This window comes from Crocodylus porosus, unplaced genomic scaffold (assembly GCF_001723895.1).
Source record: "Crocodylus porosus isolate Cpor-Errol unplaced genomic scaffold, CroPor_comp1, whole genome shotgun sequence".
In the NCBI taxonomy this organism is placed as follows: domain Eukaryota; kingdom Metazoa; phylum Chordata; order Crocodylia; family Crocodylidae; genus Crocodylus; species Crocodylus porosus.
This window is the reverse complement of record NW_017728886.1, coordinates 22765286-22772042: the sequence shown is the minus strand read 5'-3', so window position 1 is coordinate 22772042 and position 6757 is coordinate 22765286. Positions and strand designations below refer to the sequence as shown.

Genomic DNA, 6757 nt, shown 5'->3' with positions numbered 1-6757 from the left:
CAGCTGCTGCTGCCCCCTCAGCTGCTCCGCCCGCCGCCGCCGCTGCTACTGCTGCACTCTCCTCCGCTCCGGGTCCAGAAAGGAGGCACACGTGTGGGAAGGACACACGTGCGCCTGTGTCCCTCTTCTCCCCACTGCTCCTGACCTCCAAGGACACTAGGGGAGGTCACGGCACCCCTAGGGGCTGTCCTGCCACACTATGGGCCAAAATGGGCTTCACTTGTGCTTTTAGGGTCACATCCTTAAGGAGCAACCACTCATCATGGACTCCGCTCCCTGTCAGATCATGGTCTTTCAGGGCCTCAACAACCAACTTCCTGAGCTTGTGAAAGTCAACTTTCCTGAAGTCGAGGATTTCTGCGTTGCTGCATTGCTGACTGATTTGCCAGCTTTGAAATGCATAGAGAAAGTGATCAACTCATGATCACTATTACCAAGCTTCCCTTCGATCCTCAGGTCACTGGCTAGATCATCCCCTTTGGCCAGTACCAGATCCAGCAGCAACTTACCTCTTGTCAGCCCATAGACTTCTTGAGTGTCAAATAGAGCTTGTCAATGCAACTGAGGAAGCTTTGTGATCAATCAGATTTGGCTGAATGCTCTTCCCATGAGATGTCAGGGTGGTTGAAGATGCTCATGACAACTACGCACTGAAAGCATGCAGCCTCTGCCAGTTCTCTAGCGAATTCATGGTCAAGCTCTTCCTCCTGGTTAGGAGGTCTGTAATAGACTCCTACAGTTATATCCCCTTCACTACATTCTCCCTGTATTCTAACCCAGAGGGTCTCAAGTCACCCCCCTTGGGTGCCAATCTCAGTTGTCTTCAGGGTCATCCTGGGGGGGAGGGGGTGAATCAGGGCAACTGCACTTCGAGGGACCCCACAGAGCTGGGCAGAGTGGCTGTGGCGACTTTGCACCACCGCTGCCAGCTTTGTGTCCTGCAACTTCTTCAGGTCCGGGGCATGTGGCATTGGAGTAGGGGCGGGGCCCTGCATGGGCTGATTTGCCTTGGGCCCGGCTTGGGTGGGGTCTGGTTCTCATTGATATATTACATTCTTTGTACTGGGTCCTTATTGTACAAGACCAATCCTTTAGTTTCAGTTTCTCCTTCTTAGTTGATCCTGTCAGAGTGAAGTAATGCTAAACGTGCTACATGGATACTTTCCATGAAAGTACAAGCAATGAATAAATTCATTTTGTAGCATGATAATATCACAGTTCCTTCCTGCATTTTGCTATTATGCTGGAATACTGAAACAACAATATGAGTTTTCATATACAGCTTTTTGTTTTAACTTTGTAAAGGTTAAGCTGGCTGCGCTTGCTCTACTGTGGTCTAGAGTTTAGAACAGAGTTAAGATAATCAGATTCTATTTCTTGCTTTTCCATAGGCTTTCTTGTCACTAAAACCATCCATGCCTCAGTTTGCCAAGTGGTTAAGGGGATTCAGCTGCATTTCGTGTCTCATCTCCACAAGGTAGATAAGCTAATTAACCTCTTATATAATTCTTTGAGATTTTTGGGTTGAAAGCACTGTGTTCTGCAAAAAATGTATCTGGTCTCCTCTGTAGTATGGCATAGGAGGGGGCTCCCGAAGTCCCTGCTTTATTCTGGAAAATTTCTCTCTTGAAAGCACTTCATGAGGAAGAAGAGGGAGGAGGGATTCAGTTTAACTGTGGACATGTATGAACTGATCACAAAGGTATGAAGCATCTGAAGGACAAATTAAATGGGAGATGTGCTTGCTTAGCACCTTTGAAAACTGACTGAGGAAGGAACTGATATTTTTTTCGTACCTTTAGATTCCCTTGGATGAGAAGGGACCCATGGTTCTACAGGACACAAGAGGAGGATATACAAACCGGTCACTACCCTTTTCTGCTTGTGTCTTATGTAGGGAAATGGGATGGGGAAATATCTCTGCACTTTTCCCCTTGTTTGCTGGGCAACTAATACAAAATCTGGTCCTAATTTTGAAGAACACAACTAAAGAAAATTTTTGTTGCTAGTAAAACAATACATCTACCTTTTCACTTGGCTGATTAGCTACAGGAGTTGTGGTGGTGGTGGTGGTTTATTTTTTTTTTTAACTCCTCTTAATCTTGTTAATTTTGGGTGGTTGATTTAAAATCTACAGCGTTTAAAGAGGAAACCTTTTTTGGTGATTGAACAAAAGCACTGAATGTATTATCTGACTGACAGTCTTGGTGTTTGATTAATCAAACAGTTAATTTGATTTGAAATGACTGATGCTGTTTTAGTACTTTGACTTCAGTGTCTGTTTCTAATTATGGTACTGAATCAAAGACTATTCCCATCATACAGATTTGTTTGGTGAGATGTGTTTTTGCTTTTAGTTATCTTAATAAACTACTACTGGTGTTTACTTTAAAGTAGTGGTATGTTCAAAGAAACATGTAGCTAACATGATAAATCAATGTAATCACACTTCTTTTATCTGAAAAAAGGAATGCAGTAGTGCCATTTTAATAACTGACATAAACAACCCACTGCTTTATCTTGCAGGCAGATAACTGGTGTGGAGTCACTGACAATAATTTACTGAGTGCCTTCAACTCTCGCAGTGAAATCAGAAACTATGGTAAGTATTTTGTATAAAATATATAGTATGTATATCAGTAGGCTACTATGAATTCTGTCATATTAAGACTACACCAAATCTGACATGGTGTCTGCAAAGTCCCAGTCTGGCAAGGACTTGAATGCACAAGTAGTCACATTTGGTCTGACTTCCACTGATGGTAGAGACACTTTATAGGACATATAAACTGCCTCTGTGGTAGGCCTGGGATGGTCTACTCTTGAGATGTGTGTCCTGTTTGTGTGTTCCTCCTCAGCGTGCACTGCAACTAGCCTGGAGCAGCCCAGAGCATGTCAGGAAGCATGCCTGAGAGTGCTGCAATCATGCTTAGAGACTTGCTGCCACTTTAGAGAGTTGGAGGCCCCAGAGAGGCAGTGTAGACACATCTTGGTGTAAATAAGAACAGAGACTTTAGGAGTACTTGTGTCCACTAGTTAAGCATGAACATATACCTGCAGAAGCTCAACTTATTTAGTTGATAATAATATCATTTTTCCAAACCACTGTTTTAAACTGGTGTTGTATAGTATGATTTCAAACTGATATGATTTGTAGAAATTAGTTATCATTTTAATATGGTAAATTTAATGAATACATTTCACATAAAAAAGTTTATTGCTTCTAAATGGGTGCATCTACATGAGATGCTGACTATGCAGTAGCCTGATAGTACTGCATGGTAGTGTCATGTGTCAAAAACTATGTCAAGATGCTAGTGAACAGTAGTTTTAGGCTACTGCACAGTAGCATCACTTAAAAAGCATTCACAGATATTACTACTCAATAACTGTGGTTACTGAACATTTATTTTAGTACTTACTTATATGAGTACTAAATAAACATGCAGTAACCACTGCACAGTAGCATTTTGTGTAGATACACCCAATGCACAGTAACCTCCAAAGGCACTAAAAATGTCATTTTTTGCTTATGAGGTGGGAAGATACCTGGAAGGTGGTTTTGGTTGTTTCTTTACTTTTAGAAATATGAGAATATCAAGTTTATCTACCCTAGTTTTGCTGAAGAAACTCTTGAATGTTGCAGGATACCACAAGAAATGAACAGATGCAACGTTGAATGTTTTAACAAAAGCTTTATTTCAAATAGGTATTATTTAGGCACTGGAGATAGAGGTGTCAAGAAAATCTTAGGTCCATATTTGGGGGGAGAAGGGGGGCAGAAATATAAGGAATAGAGATTTTCAGATGCCTCAGTTTTTGGGTTCCCAGCTAGATATACCTTGAAGTCACTTTGATTCCACAGGGAGCTTCAGAATTGTCTTCAATTCTCTTCAAGGTGACTCAATCTGGCAGCCAACATCTTTAGTCATCCTTGAAAATCTTGGTCAAAGTGCTGTAGGCAGTCTGCATACAAATCTTTGTCTTTCAGTTGCAGTCTTTCTCAGTTTTTTTCTCTTATGACATAATTTCCTAAGCATTTCAATTACCATAAAGTGTTCTGGGATAGACAAGACTTGAATTTTCAGTAAAAAAATCAAGCTGAATTCAGCTATTTTTCCCTTGATAAAAATAATTTTAGGTCTTTTGTTTAGCAGAGAGAAAAGGCACAAATGCATTTTTTTTTTTTCTTTTTCTGGGTTATCTTTCGAGTCAAAATATTCTGTTACTCAGGAGAAGAACCTTTAGGGAATAAAATGTACTTCAGAAAATTAATTTAAGAAATCTGGAAATTCAAGGGTAATACTCCATAACCCACCTCAACCGTGCCACCATTGTATTGCCCAGTCTTTTGTGCTCTATGAACGAGGGTCCTCGTGTCTAGTTTGTACAAGGTGATATAACTTTCTTGAGTTCATAAAGTAGAGACTGAGATCAGTAAGGCTAGTGTTTCAGTTGTGCAGTTTTCTTGTGGAGTCATAGCAAATATGTATCCCAGTTTGTTAGTTATATAAAATGTGTTTCTGACATTAGGGGTGATTCTTGGCTACTATATATCTCTGAACTCTTCCAATAGGTAGTTATCTGAATTAGGCGGGTTATGGGCTTCAGAGATTTTAATAAGTGGTGTGGTATGGTGTTGTGAACCTTTTCCCATTTTGGATGCATGTGTACTTATGGGGAATAGTATAGGACAGTTATCCCCTGCTTGTTGTTTTAAGTTGCAAAGTACATGCATTTGTGTGTACAGAGTGTAGCTCTAAAGAAGTCAGGGATCATGGGAATTTGTATTGTAATCACAGGTGCAATCTGAAAACAAGGAGATGAAAACGTTAGGACATAAGAATAGAGGTAGGAAGTTACTTTGGGCTCTTTTCTACCTTCTGTATCTAAGCATAGAATCATAGAAAAATAGGGCTTAAAGGGACCTCAACAAGTCATCTAGACTAACCCTCTGCTCAAGGCAGAATAATGTCTCTCTAAACCATCCCAGACAAACCTTTTTCTAACCTACACTTAAACTTGCAGTGGTGGTGATTCTGCAGTCTCACTAGGTAAACTAGTAGTTATGAGAGGTTAATAAGAAAGCAGAACCTTAAGTGTTCAAAGTGACCTATTTGGGTTTGTAACTTTTTTATATTTTTGAACACATGATTAAATTCCATTTGACTTGGACACCCTCTTAAAGGAAAAATAAAGAAGATGCTATTTTATAAATATGCATTGCATCTATGCCAACCTGAATAATTTAATAAATAATTAAAAGGAAACGAGGATACACATAGATGCACTCTGTTAAGGAGCACCTTGTTTTTTCCTTCAATCAAGTGATATCCAAATTGTGTTGTTCAACTTTGGAGCACATTTTTAGTTCACTCCATCTAAAGTTGTGGATCATGAATATATTAATTTTCAGTGTTTTTCCTTGTATGTATTTTAAAAAGCATACTTAATGGACATACACAGTTGCATACTAGATTAGTTTCAAATGAGAGATGATAAATAAAATGGAACAATGTAGCAAAAAAGTGACCTTTTCAGGGCTGCATAAAAGATTTAATGTCCTAAAAAAAAATGTAACCACTGTTAATTTTGAGAGAAATTCTCCACTATATCCAGATTCATTCTTGGAGTCTGGAATGTGCATTTGCTTGCAGACAGAATGGTCTGTTCCTCTTCTCTAGGTGAAGTCTCCCAAAGAAATTCCCTCACAAAGAAGACATTTCTGTGGGCAGAGGGAGGAATGCGTACTGGAATAGCCTGATAACTTGCTGCCACTAAATTATTAACTGGCTATCTAAGCTCGTGTGCTGGCAGTTCCAGCTCTTGTTCTCCTTCGGGGCAGCTTTGGCTTTAAGTACAGTAATTGTTAACCATGGCAGAAAGACTGAAAGTGGAGGGAATTGGAGTTTATACTTCCTGAAAACTATTATTGCAAACCTCTCTTATTCTGGTGTTCTGACTTCATTAAACATAGGTGTCTGGGAGGTGGTGGCATTATTATGGCTGTACTCAGCTCATTTAATTTGTTTTCTTGCTGAGGGGAAACTTATTTTTATATATACATAATTAGGAAATTGATCCCGTGTTGTGTATGGGTTGTTGTCAGACGTTATTCACCTTTTAAATATTCACATTTTTAATATACTGTCATGAAGTACTTAAGGAAAAAAATCAGAACTATGTGAAGTTAATGCTCTGTACAGTGAGGGGTTCTTGGCACTGGGCTGAACTACATATCTATCCCAATATACTATCATGTAGACATATCCTTGGAGTACAGGCAGTTATTGGGCAAGGTCTCCTGTGTATTTTACTCACCTATTGTCCTGGCCCAGAACACAGGCTGGTTTCAGTCCTGCATTTGCTAAACACTGCACTTGTCAGAACGCGGATGTTCTGCATTCTGGAGTTCCTTACTACAACGAGGCTCAGCAAAATTCACAGGAAAGTACATGGTGTTAAACAATTTGAGCAAACTCTATGCCCACACTGAATGGAGTACTTGCAAGGGACTACGGTACCACCCGGAGCAGCATATAATTGCCTACACGTTGTCTAGTGACTCCAAAGAGTCCCTTTAGTTATTTCTAGTAGTCTCTTCTACTAACTCTGGAGTAGTGGCTTAAAGTCTGCATGTGGAAGAAACTGTTAGCCGAGGCATTCGCTTACTGATCTGTCTCTGAAGGCTTCTGTAATGCATTCTTTGTCTTAGCCATCTGCTTTGTGCCTCATGGTTTATGCTGGGCATAATGTT

At 40.1% G+C, this 6757-nt stretch overlaps 1 long non-coding RNA gene across 4 annotated transcripts in view; it reads left to right on the top strand.

Moving 5' to 3' along the window:
- The window catches only part of LOC109307169, a 393364-nt gene that overhangs the window by 2847 nt on the left and 383760 nt on the right, over positions 1-6757 (top strand). For all 4 annotated transcript variants that reach the window (XR_002100183.1, XR_002100186.1, XR_002100185.1 and 1 more), the window contains exons 2-4: positions 1392-1477; positions 1803-1864; positions 2527-2602. This is a non-coding gene — a long non-coding RNA (uncharacterized LOC109307169). The remainder of the gene's footprint in view (positions 1-1391; positions 1478-1802; positions 1865-2526; positions 2603-6757) is intronic.